We start from the raw sequence: 18,241 nt of genomic DNA on the forward strand, positions 1-18,241 counted from the left end.
ATAAATTTATATTATATATAAATACATAAAGCAGATTTGCAATGGTGGTAGAATGTTCTGTGTAGGAAGTGCCCTCTATTAATAAGGCTTCATAGATGGGCAAGGCAACTTGCGAGCCCGGTTAATAAAGTTGCGAAGAAGAACAAGACCCCGGTAACAAGGCAGTCCAGTGATCCGACTATCGGAAAATGCCCAAGGGCTATTCTATAAATCAACGCATCGTCCGGCACCGAGAAATAGAGAGTTTTAAACTTGAGTATAAGTAAGGACGAATATATTAACCATTCTTCTTCATCTTCATTTTATTCTTATTCTTCGACTTTTCTCGGTCTTTTTTATCTAACAACATTGCACCGTCTTTAAATTACATATACACATTTATAACACTTTCATTTATTTTCTTTCACTCTTATATTTATATAAATCAATCCTTATTGCTTAATTTTTTATAAATTTATCTTATTACACAGATAACATGTATATATGGTTCTGGATAATATATTGTATATATATTACACAGGCAGTAATAATCCACGAGACGTCGATGATCTCTATCTTAGTAGTTTGATTATCGGAGGTATATGCACAAATTACATAGTAAGTCCATGAAGTCGTTAATCGTCAAGTTATACATTTTTTGTTCTAGACAATTAATATTATAAAAATTAGACGTTAACTTGCAAAAAATACGCTGGGATTATTGTTATTTAAATTTAAATTAAATCATAATTTTTCAATTAATACATTTTATTAAACAAAAATTAGTTAAATAATTAATTAAACTAAAATTTGATGACAGAAAAGCTTCTTAGGCGGGTAAAAAATTTTTTTACTTCATTACTTAACTCCTGAAAATTAACTCTCCTATATCGAGAAGATTCAGCGGCCAAACGCCACCTGTCGGAAATTTTTAGTACTAATTTTTTTTAAAAATTATTTATGGGCACATATGACCATATTAGGTCGTGTTTTAGTTGTCTAAAAGATTCTTTGTACCTTATAAATATAGTTAGAAAAATTGATTTATCTTCAGATTATAATGATCATGATATTGAGTGAACAATAATGGTAGTATACCAGTGGTTTGACGCTGCATGCAAACAAAACTACTGCTCTTACGATCGTTAAGGTTAGAAGCTCATGGATCGTATGACGAGGAATATTGGACAAGATTAATGGTGAGCTTAACATAAAGATGAACAACCGAGAACGAATATAGAAGAAAAGAGGTTGGTAGGTAGGTACTACACTGGAAGAAATCGAGATATTTTATTGAATTACCACCAGGACGATAGTTGTTGGTACACAACAATAGGGCTCGTGGCTAGATTAAACAATGCGATCACGCGGAGGAGAATACAACATTAATACTGAATAGTTGAGGACTGTAGAAAAGTATCTTTTCAGTACAATAAAAATTTACACAAGTACATAAGTATCTACTGAGTAGATTCAACTACTACTATTGCTATTACTATTACTGTGACATGATTTTATCGTGAGTTGACTGATGGCAAAACTCAGACTGAGATTTTTTTATTTTTAGATTCTACGGAAAAAATTTTAAAAATTACTTTAATGTTAAATTTAAATTTTTACAACAAAAAATTTGTATTTTTCCGAAAAAAAATTGAAATTTTTTAATTTACAATTTTTGTAATAAAAAAATGTAAATTTATAATTTAAAAAAATTTTTCTGTACTTTTGAAAGAATTTTTTTACATGCCGGTAAAAAAAAATGCTTGAAATTATTGTTATTATTAAACTTGACATTTATTAAAAATTACAACAATTTAGAGCTACTATCTCTCACCGATTTACATAAGTAATAAAAATTTCCATATTATATTTACTTGTTACCTGCTAAAACAATTTTCACTAAGTAGATGTATACTGAAAATAAATAAGTGAGATAATAGAATACATAGAATGATATGGAAGCAGTCAGAAGTAGATTTCAGTTGAAGAGAATGAAAATAAAGAATAAAAGTATGTATAGTATAATAATATAAGAGAGATCGAAAGATCACTTACATACATTTCCATCGGATTAACCTCGCGAGTTACGAGTGTACTTTAGAATATTCCCTATCTCGAGCAGCTTATATGAGATGATTGTGTGTTACACATATATATAAATGCTGTAATGTATATAATGCGGTTTTAAATAAATAACAGAGATAGAGTAACGCGAGAGGGTTATTACCGGTCGTATTATAATTATTAATTTCCTACGCTTACATGCTCATTCGTTTAATTAATTCCAGAATTAATTGACTGTCAGGTTAATTCTTGAGCGACACCACCTCGTGCCACGGCACTTAAAATTATTTTTATTACTTTCGCATATTAAATCTATCTTTGTCTATTTTTATAATATTTTAATAAATCTTTAAACCGTTTCAATTTTATTTAAAACATTTGAATAATAAATAAATTTTTTATTAATTTATTCCTTTAAAATAAAGCAAACAGTGATTAATGATATTTAATTTAAAAAAAAAAAAATATTTAGTTCAAAATTAGTCAAATAGATGGCGCCACAATCGCACTTCTCGCATGTAGTTATTGTTGTTGCTCCAATATATATATATATATATATATATATATATATATATATATATATATATATATATATATAATGAATAAAATTTTGAACTACTTAAGTAGTATAAGCCTGCGAAAAAAATTTTATAATCTACCTAGCATTTATTAAAGACAAAATTAAATAATTGTTTGTTTTATAGACAAGCTCTTGCAAGGATTTTATAATAAATCTGGTTTATTACACCAAATAAATTCTCCAGCAAGTATATGAAATATTTTTGAAAAAAACATAAAAAAGGGAAAAAAAAAATTGTAAAGATTCAGATCTTATAAATGAACTGGCTCATTTGCACCTCTTGGTCTCTGCAGTAGCTATCGGCTGCTCAATGCCGCGTCGGCAGATTAAATCACCCGGTTTGCTACTCGCGCACGATAATTAACGGTCAAGCGTGAAAAGGGAGACTATCTAAAAAAAAATGTAATAATGATAATTATAATAACAATTTTCAGATCTTTTACGCTGTTATTATTATTATTATGATTATTTGAAATTTTTGATTTGTTAAATAATAATAATTTAATATTTATTTTATCCTAAAGACAATATTTTTATTTTTTATGGCTCAATTGTTTATGTCTGGAGGGGAATACAGGCTAACAATATTACGAAAAAATAAAAAATTGTTGTATTAGTCTGGATCGTCAATTAAATAAAAAAAAAATTTTTAAATAATAATAATAATAAAAAGCCATGAAATCAAATTGGCGCGCGCGTTCGCGTGTACCTTCAATAAAACATTTTAATAATTAAAAAAATATCCGGTTGTGTAAAAGTAGAAAAATAAATAAATTCACGCTGTGAAAAGAGTATAATGAAAAAAGATATATGGATTAAAACGTTAGCGTGTCAGACGGTCATAACTTTTGTCGCTTGTCGTACCGTATACCGGGGAAAATTCAGCTTATACGGGAATGGATTTACCGGTGATTCGTAAATCCACATACATAAATGACATATCAAGTAAATATAAGAATTTTTCACACTTGTTAACGAACAAATCATCGTTTAAATAAAAAATTTACTGACCTGCAATAACGATCTAAACGCACAACTTCTATTGCTCTTTTTAATTTAAAAATTAGTCATTAGTCTTCAATCCTTTGATCCTTCTTTTGTCTTAACGATAGGTTCTAGATCTAGATCCAAGAGCAAGGAGTTCAGTAGCTTCTGCTTATACGCAACGCTATACTATATGGTATAATATACGATACTGCTGTATTACGGCTTATATATTTATAAAACGATATAATACGGAGGTACGATAAAGAAAAAAAAAACCCCTTGAACACTGAAGAAAGAGACGTCTTATAAGCTACAAAAAAGCCGATAGGTACCAGAGGAATCGAGAGAAGAAAATAATATAAAGTATAAAATAGCAGTATACCGCGGTTGCGGTACTAACTTGCCCACTCAAAGACAACTACTCATTCTACTGGTGATGATCCACCATAATGTAAGCTCCTCGGTATATAGTGGACGTCTATGGTATATATTCATCCACGCAATTACCAGCCGCACGACCGACAATGTATTATAAGAAATGCGCTGAAAAAATTTTAACGATAAAAACTTACGCTGTATATATACACATATAGATGTATTTATAGCTACCTACTGTAATTGACTATCGCTGTTATAATTATAATTATAATAATTATTATTTTCATTATGACCGTCTCCAGTTTCTTAACTTTAGTCTGAAAAAAAGTCCAAAAAAAATTAATATTTTCTATCATAGTTGATTTTATAATTTTTATACTTTGAAATTTGAGTTACATTACGAAAAAATTTTCTATGGCCATATATAAGAACAAAAAAAATTTATTTAAACTCTACAATATATAGATGATCATTTTTACTGTATAATTTTCTCAGTATACTTAATGTTTCAATGTAAACTTTCCTGTAAGGAGATAATTTAGCGACCATGCGCCATCTGTTGGAAATTTTCAACACTATGTGGCTCAAAAAATTAAATAGGCATACAGTAAAAAATTTTGCGTTATTGCGTCGAAAAAATTTGTGTTTAAAATTTTTTTATTAAATATTTAACACTTTTATATGCAAATTTATTATTTTTTCTGTTAAATCAACACAAAAATGTGTTAAATATTCAAAATAAAAATTTTTAACCCAATTAAAACCCAGTTTTGAGTAAAAATATTTCTTATATAAATTTGTATGCAGCCTTGTAAAATTAAAATTTTTTTTGCAACATTTTACTAATAAAGAGTACATTAATGTGTATATTATTGAATGTAACTGTATAAAAATGCAATAGTCAACTAAACATATCATTACCTGTAAAACAAAATAAAAACTCATAATAAATTCTCCTACATAAGAAAAATTTAAGTTACTTCTGTTGTTTCATTTCTATTCTTATTTTTGTAAGCTCTTTAGATGAATACACCTATGCATTTATAGTCACAAAAAAGTAAAAAAATTAACAACGTCGTATACATAAATTTTTTGTGGAAAAGAGCTACCTTTCAAGAAATAATAAATCATCGGATAAATTCAACATGTACATAGTATTATTATTTTTATTTTTGGAGTTTTGTTGCCTATCATTTAACTATTTTCAATCGTGGCGTTTTACGCTCTCAAGTACTGACGACGAAAATGTTGCCATATAAAAGAGCGTTTAAGTAACCTAATAATTATTTATAATTTATCAGCTGATGTGTAATTTAAATCTACGTTCAGAAGCACTTCTTAAGAAATAAAAGTAACTGGGGGTTTTTCGTTTTTTTACGATGTACCATCATCAGTGATACCAGCTCTGACGTAGTGTAGTTCGCGTGTACGTACAAGTTATCATCGTTATTACTTATTCAACAGTTATTTTCTCGAGGAAGTTTTATTTATAGAATTAACAACTCCGTCACAGCATGCAGTATTAAAATATTAAAAAATAAAACTTGCCCAATAATTCTTCAGTATGCTCGTGTGGATTTTTTAAGTAAAAAATTACGAAAAATTTTCTAAATTATTTATAAACTTTTATTCATCGTGTTCAATTAATTACCATTAGATTGACTGTACTGATCGATCACTTTGGAATACTTCAGAGAAAGAGCTTATTACTTGCTTCTAATTAATCGTCTTGACACTAAAAAAAAAAAAAAAAATTAATTTGAAAAATTTTTAACTCCAAAAATAATTTTTTGAATATTTCCAACAATTTTATTTTTTAGCTAAAGAAAAAAAATTTTTTTTACAGTAATTTTCTCGTTAAAAAATTTTTTTTTAATTTAGAAAAAAATAATTTTAGATAGACAAAATTATGTGTGAAATTATAAATTTCAATCGCTTATAAAAAAAGCCAAAAGGATCAGCTCCAATGGAATTATCTAATTTATCGACAGCAAAGCCGACTACCAAAGTGAGGTGCCAGCATCATTCTGCTTCTACACTTCGTGTTTAACTAATTAATCTCTCGCTGCAGTGATGCCACTAAACGTTCTCTTTGTTTTATTTTTCCCGGTGTCGTTGTTGCCAGTACAAGCAGCGACCTTCTTCTTCTTATTTTTGATTCTCTTAGTGGCTCACAAGCCCAGTGCAGTAAAAATAAAACAAGGCCCTAGATATAGACGGCATTTTTATCTTTTAGTTAAGTTTTTGCTGGAAGACGCGTGCGATCTCGCGGTCATTCTCTCGCGTGCTCGCAAACACACACCAGATTACTGGGCAATTAATGAGAGAACCTCGGTATGGCGCATTAATTGCAATCGCTTGAGAATCGTTTGAATTTACAGTACCAGCATCAGACAGCAGCAAATGCTATCGTGCATACTTGGATCAATTTTACATTTTTTATTTATCCTCTAATGTATGAAAGCAATACCATCTGAATTTTTCTTTCACTCTTAATGCCTACTCTGAGAGTTGCATTCCAGCAATTACTGATTATTTCCATCATTTGTATAACCACCATCCAGCTCTTTCTCTTAAACTCTCCTTCCTCAGGATTTACATTTTATTATCGCTTATTTATTTTCAATTCGTTAAATATTCATATACATTTATTTTAACTTTCTTTAACAGTCAGAATAAATTTTCACATTAAAAAAAATTAAATCTTCAATAAATAAATCGTGTAAAAATTTTCTGATCGCTGGTAATTATTATTATTATCATCATCAATATTTAGCTTGTTATCATCATTTTAACCCATTAATAATTTTTTTACAAAATTAATTATGAAAATTTCCGACAGGTGCCGCATTGTCGCGGAATTTTCTCGTAACTAGATATTTAATTTTTAAAATATAAGTAATAAAATAATAATTAATGTTTTTTCCATCAGTTTATTCATAAATTGATAAGAAAATATTCCTTTTGATCAGCAAGCTGTGCAGTAAAAAATCTTTTAAATAATAACAGTAATAAAGAGTAAATGTTGAATCGTTATATTTAAAAACAGAACCGGACAACCGAGGACAAGATGTGGAAATTTTTATTTATATTCTATAAGAAAGAAAATTATAATGACTATTTAATAGGTGTACGATCAACATCATTGGCATTCACTTGTACAGCAATCATATAATATTTTTTATAATAAATCTAGCACCTTACATATATATATATATATATATATATATATATATATATATATATATATATATATATATATATATATATATATATATATCTACTGGATCGCGTACCAGCCAGGGAGATATGTATAAAACATATCCCGCACATCGATCTGATCGACGATCGTGCGGACGTTAACATCGATCGATTGCTTTATCTCCTATCCGGTAATTACGGTAATTTTCGCTATTTACAGGTCATTCCCGCTATAAGAGAGGTCTCAACTTGCTGGACGACGCCCGTTAAATAAGGGAACTTTCAGGGTATAAATAGAAATTATTGGTAAACTTTAATAAGGTTTAAGAACATTCTTATTTATTTCATTTTGCCGAATATCCATTTATTTAATTTAAAAATTTTTTCATAGGCAAATTTGTGAAATTACAGAAATTTTTTTGTCTGAAGAGAATAAATTCAAGAGTCAAGTTAATTTTTTTATCACTTACATAGATGAAAAAAAATAAAACTTGAATTATATAACCAATCCAGGAATTGAAATTGGAGTAATTTCTCGGTCGTTTAGTGATTGAATTGGACGATTGTTGTGGTCATTGTTATTATATAATTCAAGAGTTCGGAATGCATCCATCTGTAATTAAAGATTCGTGTAAATGTTCAGTACTTCTGATGTAAGTAATGATTAATTATTGTAAATCTTTTCAACCTGTCGACGATCAACTGAAGAAGGTTGATTTAATATAACCCATGAAACACCTTCGCTGCACGGTGGTGACGTTAAAGATCCAGTATAAGTTAGATAAGTATCATCTCTGTTTTCAGCAAGTATGCGAGAAATTACCTTGTATCTTGTAAACTATTGACATTTTTGAAGATATAAGCTCATCCCGATGTTACACTCATCGAGAGCTTTCATTTGAGTACCCACATCAATTTTTTATATATTTATATATATTATATATGAAAAATATATCAAAATGCATGTGGGTACTCAAATGAAAGCTCTTGATGAGTATAATATCAGGATGAGCTTATATCTTCAAAAATGTCAATCGTTAAGAAAATACAGTGCAATTTAACAAAATTTATTATTTAAGAAAGCAAAATTTTATCTATTTATAGCAAAAAAATTATTTAAATAATACAATTTTAAAGTATATATTAAAATTCATACAATATACATAGTAAAAAAATTTTGTAGAATTTGGAATAATTTTTTTTTTGACCAAAAAAAAATTTCTATTTTAAAAAAAATGACAAAAATCAATACAAAAACGATCAATATATAATTTTATTTGTATTATAAATATCAATTACATTACAATTATAATTTATTCAATAAAATTATTCTCAAAACGTCAACCAGATAATTGATGTTATATAAATGAGATGTAGATATAGATGTATAACGCCTCTCATTATGATTATGATATTATATTATCCATAATATACGATTATATTATAAGTATTTGCGGTAGTAATTTTGGCGGGTGTGGTAATCATTAATGTTGGGGAAAAAAATATATCAACTTAATATGTATATAAAATAATAAAATAAAAAAAAAGCAAAGTATTAGCTGCAGCAGCAGATCAGAAGAGGATTAATTCCGGAAGAGAAGACGCTCGAGTGCAGCAACTAAAGGAGGAGTATACGCATGCATCTAAGGGTGCCCTTAGGCGGGTAATCTTTATAATTTGCCTATCCTTCGATGACTCGCGTAATGTATGGCTGTCGCAACCACCAAGAGTACCCTTGGGGGCTACTTGACCGCGATCTTCTTCAGTCAATCTCAAAAATGAGGTTATTCTACCTCTATACCTCAGAGAGCTGCTCTGTACCAGAACAACGACACCAACAATAACAATAACAATAACAACTGTAGAATTATTGTTATTATCATTACTTATTTATTATTATTATCGTCATTTTATAGCGATGTGGATCCATTTAAAATTCTATCAGGGCAATCTCACTCGCCGTTATTGATTTGATCATTTTTTTTATAGATAAAGCGGCCTTACATGTATAAGGATCTTTTTATGTTATTATTTATTATATGAAATAAAATTGTTGGTTCTGGTTACATATTTATATCCGTTTAATGTTCATATAAATATAAATAATATGTATTTTTGTCAAACTCTAGCATCAGCAAGACAGTAGCCGATATACAAGGTAGTAAATGAAGAAGATCGTGATAAGGTAATTGCAGTGATATACACAGTGAACGCTTTAAGAAAAACTAACTTGATTCAACATTCAACATTTAACATCCGAGAGAAATTATTTCAAATTATTTTAAAGAAAAACCGGTTTTTTTCATCCAAGATATTTTTCCTTGGTTTTGATAGTCTTGTAAACTTTTTTTTACAATACGGCAATAATTATTTATGATTTGATCATATAAGGGTAAATATGGAAATATATTTTAGTTTTGTCTCACGAAAAAATTATAAATGTAATATTATATTAACTACGTTAGTTAATTACATTTATTTATGTATGAAATTAGTAAATAAGACTTACAGCACTCGTGTGTCAGCACACACACTTTGCTCGTTGTGCCCTCACATAGCCGAAAGCCTCTTTTGCTCATTTGCATAAAATGCTATTACGTTGGGTTGTAAATTAAAAAAAAAATTGTCGATAAATGGCGTTTTATTTCTTTAAAACAATTTTTTCTTTTTATAAACTTAAAAATTTTAATTTGATAAATAATTTAAAAAAATTTTGGACCAAAAATTTTTTTTAGGAAATAAAATGGATAATAAATGTTTTATCAATTGTTAACAAATTTATATTTCATCACAATAAGCTTTTTTTATGTTGAAAAAATAAAATAAATCTAAATTTTTGTAAAATAAATTTCAATAAATGTAATTCATTATTACCAAATAAATCTTATTATTTCTTATGGTCATAAAAAAATAATCAATTGTATGTAATGTATTATTGTAATGTAACTGGTTTTTATTGTTATTATTGTTATTATTACTGTTACTGTTATTGTTGCTATCTGTATGTATATAAGTGAATTTTCCCAGAGTAATGAAAAGGACAAATGTATACCATTTATTTGTACGAGCAGCAGTATCTAGTTGTTGGTGAGACTGCTGGTGGTTTATATATGTACGAATAACTATAAATATATACACTGAGATGTATCAGTAACAGCGAGGAATAGAGGAATAGAGCGAGCTTGTATCTTTAGAGCGGGTGCAAGAGTATTTGGTACAGATGGAATATAAAGAATGAAAAAAAGTGCATGGGAATAAAAAAAAAAAAGTCTAATCACGCTCTCGGCGGTCGTTACGAGAAGCTATCCCCGGGTGTAATGTGCATAATTATTTAAATGCGGAAACACGTTTCCCAAGGCGCTCTCTTCTCGCGCGCCCGCCGCCCAGCACAAGACCCGCCCGGTCAGCAACAGCACCAGCAGCTCGAGAAAAAGCCTTATGCAAGTAAACCTCTAGCTCTGTCCAAACTGCCCATTGCAGAGTTACACAGAATTACATACAGTAACACTGAACACAGAGTTACCCGCAGCTCAACGCGACTTGTACCAACGAGGACTGAATGTAAGTCGAGATAAACATCTAATTGCCCGAGTGCACGCACACCCTCTAATCCACTATTCTCAATAACCTATTCCTGTCCTCTCTACCTACTACACTATTTTTACTATTATTTATTCGTCCATATTACCTCGAAAATTTATTTTAGTTATTCTTCTGGCTGTTTCACTTTATTTTATTCCAATTTAAAATTTTTTTAGTTTTCACAAAAATTAATTTACCTCAAATTTTTTTTTTTTTTTTTTTTTTTTTCAAGTATTTAGCAGACGTAAAAGCTTCAAGAATAAAAAGAATTTCTAATATAGTCATATTTGCCTAAATATGAACTATTAAGTCCATATAAAATTTTTTATGGAATTTAGTACATAAAATCTTCAACAGATGGCGCATGATCGCTAAATTATCTCGCTAGAAGAAAGTTAAGTTTGAGATATTTAGTTACAAAATAAAAATTATTGTATTAATGTTTAATTTAAGTTTTTTACACAAATTTTTCATTAAATAAAATACAGTAAGATTGAATTGTATAAAAATCAATCAAATAAATGTGAATAAATGTGAAATAAATAGATCAAATAAATGTACCTGATGTAGTAATTTTTCAAGCACATTTGACAAATTATCCTCATAAAAACATGATAAATTTTAGTAAATCGAAAACCGAAACCGATCGGGAATGTAAATCGAAACTGAACTTCACGGATGGCTAAAACAAAATCATTCAAGGGCATCTTGAGAGTAAATAAAACGAAAATAAAACAAGACAGCCTCTTTTATTTTATTTTTCAGTATATATAGTAGTACTCTTCTCTTGTGAGTGCAGCGTACCAGTGGTTGCAATCGAAAGGTGCTATTGAGACGCCTTGGGTAACGGATCGTCCCATACACTCTACCAATCGTAGCAACTGCGTTTTTATTTTATTTATATTATTATTATTTTATTTTATTATTTTTTTTTTAACTTCGACTTCTCGCTTCGGCCGCTTCTTCTCTCGGCTCTGAAGTTTATTTATGTGAATGTGCAAGAATAAACTGGCAAGAGGATACACTTAAAGAACACACATGTCTTTCTGGTGTATAAATTGCATTAATATCGATATAGGTATGTATATTTGTAAGCTTGTACGCTTGTATAGACCAGCGGCTGCTGCTCCTATATAACAGACGCCTACGCGTGTGATAAAAAAGCTCTGAGGAAACTCAGCTATCTGTACAGTAAGTACCTGTGAATATAACTTGTCCTTAGTGTCGGCGAGAAGATATCTGTTAGAAAGTTGCTCTGATTTAACTATTACCAGCCTAAAATCTATTGCTTACTCACTTTATTTTATTGTTCGGAATTATTATTACAATACAAGTGTTTTAATCACTTTTAATCGTATATACAGGTCATACTGATAGAACGAATTATTTGTAATTGCTCGAAAAAATAAATAAAAAATTAAATAGATTAATTTTATGTATAAAATTAAATATCAACAAATTAAAATTATTAATTAAGCTGATAAATTTTTATAAATAATTAAAAATAAAAATTTTATAATTTTAATTGATAGTTTTTCTTTTTTTTTTTTTTTTTTTTTTATTGATATTAATTAAATTTTTAGAGTAATTATTGATAATATTAAAAAAATTTTCTAATATAAAATTCAATAAAAATAAAAATTAAAAAAAAAAATATTTTGATTAAGTAATAAAGCAGCGTTTTATAAAATATTATCTAATAAATGCTTTTAAATAATATTTTATCCACAAAATAACGACAAAAAATTTTTATTTTAAATATTTAACATTTTTTTAATAAAAAATTTAATAAAATTATATTTTATCGCAATTATAAGCAATTTTTATTGTATATTTGTTAAAAAAAAATTAATCTCCTTCAATATTATTATAGATTGCAAATTAAAATAATTTATTAAATTAAATTGAATACTCTATGTGATTTATTACATATCAATAAATATATTCAGATGCAACTCCACTAAATTATCCGCTAAATATAAATAAATAATTGTAATTACAGCTCACGCAGATAAATAGCGAATTAAAAAAATATTAACAAATTTATTAACATTAATCAATTATATAAAAAAAAAAAAATCCTTGACTCCTATCAATACAGCATGTAAAAAATCAAAAAAATGTAAATTTGTGTGGTAATGTGACATGCACACATAAAGAGACACATAGAGGAGGCTTACACAGATAGTGAGCACGCAGAGAGCAGCAGTTGTCTTATTCTGACTTCCTGGTCGCATTCCTCCGTTTATGGCCCTGATGTTCCTGTTGTAGTTGCTGTTGTTATTGTAGTTGTAGTTGTAGTTGTAGTTGTAGTTGTTGCTGTAGTTTGTGTTGTTGGTGGTTTCCATCGGTGGGCGCACAAGGAGCATCTAAGAGTCGCAGGTGTGGCGGCTCTCTACCAGCACAAAGGACTACTCTTAGCCAGCGCATAAGACCGAGATGTGTCCTCCTTTCGCTCGGAAATACATTCAACATTTTCTTTGGCTACTTCGGGAAACAAGAGAAATAAATAAACGGAGCAAATGTTGGAAAAATTAAAGAACCATTGACAACTATTTAACGTACCTACCAAAAGACAATGTGATGGGAAAAAACGAAACCAGCTTTAATATAATATATTTATATACAGTAAAATAAAATTTATAAGAAGAAAAGAAATGAAGAAAAAAATAATCCAGAGATTTAACAGCGCACGTACGATCTTCCTCTTCTATTCGCATTTACCGGCAGGATGCGGAACGGAGATCATAAGAAGATAGCTTTGTGCAGTTTGCTCTTAGACTAAGCAACAAAAATATTAAGAAAGAGAGAAAAATTTTATATCTGTGCACGTATTCTCATACTCGCCCAGTCTTCTGTAAGTAAATAACTAACTGGGTGTATGAGTAACAAGTACTTATCTTTATGTGTGGATGTCTGTGTTCATTTTGTGGTTCAGACTTGAGTTACAACGACGGTTAAAGTTTCAGCTTTGGTGTAGAAATAAAAGTTTTGCGTCAAGAGAAGACCACCTGTGAAAATATCATTATCCACCTTCTTTTCCTCTCACTTTTATTCTGATTATTCTTAGTGCTTCCTGCTTTTAAATGGATCACTCTTTCTTCTCGCTATATTATAATCAGATTTTAATCTTTTTAAAACTATTTTTTTTATTAAAATTATATTTATAATTTTATATGACCTGTAAAAAAATTATTTTTTAATTTTTATCTCAACAAAAATATTTTATGCAACCAAAAATAGTTTTGTAATCAACTTGACTAAAAAAAGATATCAGATAAGCTTTTAAAAAGGATAAAAAAAAATTTTTTTAATTATTATTTAGTTTCTAAAAAATGAACTCTCTTCTAACGAGATAATTCAGCGACCATGCGCCACCTGTCGGGAATTTTATGTACTACTTTTGGTAAAAATATTATTATGGCCGTATTAGAACCATCTTAGGCCATATTAGAAAATACTTTCACGGGTCAAGTAAATTTAAAAAAAAAAATATTAGTTGAAAATATTTTTTTGTAAATTTTTTAAAATATTTTTTTTTAATTTTCATTAAAACTAAGATCTTTAACTTGACAAAATTTACAAGGATTTTATTATATATGTTGAAATAAATCTGGATAGTAGAGATACATAACACTAGAGCATGATAGTTGACGTTTGAAAGGTCGCGTGGGAGACGTGCGCACGTGCAATTTATTCAGACGTAATGACCGTTTATAGGATAATATAATGGAGGCATGGCAGAATTGCTGGAAGAAAAAGGAAGAAACATTTATCACTTACCCCCACTCGTCAATTCTTCTCCATTCATTCGTCTAGAAGCCGTCGTTCTCATTCTCATCCTCGGACTTGTACTCACACTCGTAACTCTGTTGAGCCATTGGATGAGAGACCAGAGACTTGAGTAGGGAATAAGAAATAATTTACTACTTGTTCGCTGGATAATGTGTAATGGCAACCCAATGAGACGTTAACCAGAGCATTCCACGCGTTAAGAAGTTACTTAAAAATTTTTTAATAATTTTAAATCCTCGCATTTGCTTCTTTGGTTTTATTTTTTATTTTTTATCGTTGCTACTATATTTATATTAGGGAAAATAAAGATATAAAGTTCAGTAAGAGGTATCAAGTTTACATTTATAAACCGATTTAACAACGGGTATAAAAAAATGACTGGGTGAACAAGTTATTCCATCCCTTAGAACATCTTCGCAAGAGATACCTCTATAATTATGATCATATTTATAAATAATTAAAAAAAAATAAATATAGAAATAATAATAATAGTTTGGCTATAATTTTTAAGAAATAATAAAAATTTAATCACAAAAAAGTGTTAAATATTTAACACAAAAATTATTTGACGAAAAATGTGTAATTGTAATAATTATACGGGATATTTTTTCGGATTACTGGAAAAATTACTGGGTATAATCGGAGATTATACTAAGTATAATCCAAAAATAATTTAGTATAATTTAGATTACATTTGCTATCATCTAAAATTTTTTTTCACCACAGATATCACTGAGTATAATATGAGAGAATATCCAGTGTTATTTTGTTCTCTCTCTGTATGTATACATAAATATTATTAGTTGTGTTTGAATAAAAAAAGACAACGATCTCTTTTAGAATATAAAATAATTTTTTGATAACAGAATGTTTAGCAACTTTACATATTTTTTTATTTAACTTTATACAGCCGTTTCTAGATTATTAAAATTACATACCAAAGTATATTGGACTATTTGTTCAAATGTTGATATAAAATAAAAAATAGAATATCTAAATACCACGTGAATGGAATTTTTACTCATAAAATACACACACGTACAAATTATTTAATTTACAACTGCTCAAATAATTATTCTTCGCGATTAAAAAAACGTAAATTTTATCTGCGGCAAACTTTTGTCTGTTATCTGACAACTACAAGTAATATTTGACAATGATAAAATGAATGTTAGTGTGAATATCCAGTCATGTAGATAATTAATCCGATTAAAAATTAAATTCAATGGGTATAGTATATAAATACTTGATTATGGTTATAAACTAATCAGTCTCTAAATATTATTCTAGTGAACGTTTTGTCCCAAACTTTGTATACTTTGTTTGAGTTAACAAGTGTTATCAATTTTTAACTTTATATTAGTACTAGCAGTCCGCCCTGGACTATTTATCTACATTCTCCAGATAAATACACAACCGTAAGTTTTTATTTATTATTTAATTTTCTCCATAATTTAAATTATTCTAAAAATTTTTTCATCAAGTAGCTTTTTGAAATTTGTAATGTATATTTCATCAGTTAATATACTTTAGAGGGCAAGTACGTCAGTAATGCATTAAATAAATCCGCTAGGCATTAGAATAATTCTATACATTACTCAAAAAAATTTTAATGACGTAGACATTTACTTATCGGCCCTACCGTATATATCTGAGGACAAACGTAAACAATTTAGTCACAAGTTTAAGGCTACTGCACTCGAATAGCTACAAAATATTCTGTGTTTTGAGTCAAAAAATAATTTCAGTGGTTAAATAATAAATTTCATTTTTTTTTTTAAATTGTAAGATTTTTCTTCTTTGCAATTTAATTAAATTTTAATTTAAAAAATATTTTATATTTTAGATTACTGCAAATTAATTTAAAAAAATGGCCCAATCTGTGACATTGATGATAGTTGCAATTGTAGTAATAATTGCTGTATTGTTACTGGAAAATTCAGAAGCGAGATCCGGAAATATATGTTACTTCAAATTGGTACGTATTGAGTTATTTAAAAATTTTTTTTCATTCAAATTATGCATTATTAATTAATTTCATTTATTGTTCTTTTGATTTCAGTGTTCATGGACTCCAATCTATCAAAAATGGCGTGACTCTCATTAGAAATTATCTGCCAAAAATATTTTAATAAAATTTGTCTTTTATTAAATACAATTAATAAAATAATTAATTATTTAATTATTTAAATTTGTAAATAACTAAATATTTGTAAATAGTATTGAAATTTTTTATTTTCTTTTTTAATAAAAATGAATAAAAATATTTTTAAACTTTAAAAATTTTCTATTTTGTCTCACAATATTTACACGTGTCACATTTATTTTTTGTAGGAAATATTAAAAAAAAATATTAAAAAAAATTTTTTTGTCTTAAAATAAAAATTTATTATTCTAAAAATAATTTTTGGAATAAATTCATTAATTGTAGATATTTTAAGCTTGAGGGGATAAAAAAATATTAATTACATAATTAAATAAATTGTAGTTAGTGTAATTATAAAAAAAACAAATTTTTTTTTCAAGTAACATGTCAGAATATTTATTAATAATTTACAAGTTAATAAGCGTGCTTATTTGTAACAAGTGTCGCTTAAATTAATATAAAATATAAATGTTCGGAGTTTAGTTTGATAAAACATAGCTGAATATAATGATATAATAAGTAGTAAAGCCTGGTGTAGAAGCCAAGTTGCTTGGATAGACAATAAGACGAAAATAAAAATGAAAAAACCTGTCTTGGAAGTTGTAACAAGCGAAAGTATACATAGAGTCTACCGCGTTGGTCTCTCTGTTAATTACCTTCGACATTGATTGAATAATCGTATAGAATTATTTCATACGGACAAGGGACGTTCTTTATATGCACCACTGCAGAGTGCACCATTACTGTTATTATTACTGTAAATAATAATGAGCGTACATGTATGCTCATGTGTACGATGCGAGCAATTAAATTAAAAGTGAATGAAAATTTTTGTGAAAATCCACCTCAACATTAACGTTAATTCTCACGTTTAATCAATCTATATTTAAATATAACACAAGCTGAATTAGAATAAATAAATATGTCTCGACGTTTCTTGTTAAGCATTCAAATCTCCGACTTTGTAGATCACACTGGGAAAAATTATTTCGCTCGATAAGTATTTATACCAGAGAGTTGAGTAACTAGTGTGATGTTTTGTAATTTAAGAGATGACCGAGTCGTAAATAACTCCTTGATCTTTACTGCAGCGGCAATTATTTCCATTAGACGCCATATCTCAGCTCTAACGTCTTAATAACTGCATGTTCAATTTTTTTTTTTTTTTTAATCTTTCCTTCTCTTCTTTACTCGAAATTTTTATTTATTTATTTTACAACTGTTTCGATTATTTATTATTTTAATTTATCCAGCCTTTTACGTCTATTGACTTCTCTCGTAACTTCGAACGATAATACAACCCCTGTCGTTAAACAATTTCCGAGGAAAACTGGACTGATATCTCGTATAGAAAAATATATACACTAAAAAAAAAAAAAAAAAAAAAAATTCATATGATCTTAAAATTTTATAATGGGAAAAAAAAATAACTGTAATCATTAGAATTTTCTATCTTGTCTCACAATCGACGTACTGAAAAGTGTCATATATATTTTTTGTAGGAAATTTAACACTTCAAAAAAGACCTC

The 18,241-nt window shown here is 28.1% G+C and overlaps 2 long non-coding RNA genes across 5 annotated transcripts; one reads left to right on the top strand and one right to left on the bottom strand.

Moving 5' to 3' along the window:
- Positions 1-12,652: 12,652 nt before the first annotated feature.
- On the bottom strand, positions 12,653-15,722 carry LOC141523972 (uncharacterized). 3 transcript variants are annotated; one of them, XR_012478640.1, is made up of 4 exons: positions 15,505-15,722; positions 14,555-14,670; positions 13,341-13,952; positions 12,653-13,255 (listed from the first exon to the last, which is right to left on the bottom strand). It is a non-coding gene; the product is annotated as an uncharacterized LOC141523972 (long non-coding RNA). The 3 variants fall into 3 exon arrangements; XR_012478641.1 differs by having other exon boundaries at positions 13,337-13,952; XR_012478642.1 differs by having other exon boundaries at positions 14,555-14,773.
- Positions 15,723-15,854: 132 nt separating this feature from the next.
- Positions 15,855-16,849, top strand: LOC141523971 (uncharacterized). Of its 2 annotated transcripts, none has more exons than XR_012478639.1 (3): positions 15,855-15,984; positions 16,413-16,544; positions 16,629-16,849. It is a non-coding gene; the product is annotated as an uncharacterized LOC141523971 (long non-coding RNA). The 2 variants fall into 2 exon arrangements; XR_012478638.1 differs by lacking the exon at positions 15,855-15,984 and adding an exon at positions 16,199-16,350.
- Positions 16,850-18,241: the final 1,392 nt, after the last annotated feature.

Source organism: Cotesia typhae, unplaced genomic scaffold (assembly GCF_013202065.1).
Source record: "Cotesia typhae breed Kobodo isofemale line unplaced genomic scaffold, CoteBio_Ctyphae contig_22, whole genome shotgun sequence".
Classification (NCBI taxonomy): Eukaryota; Metazoa; Arthropoda; class Insecta; order Hymenoptera; family Braconidae; genus Cotesia; species Cotesia typhae.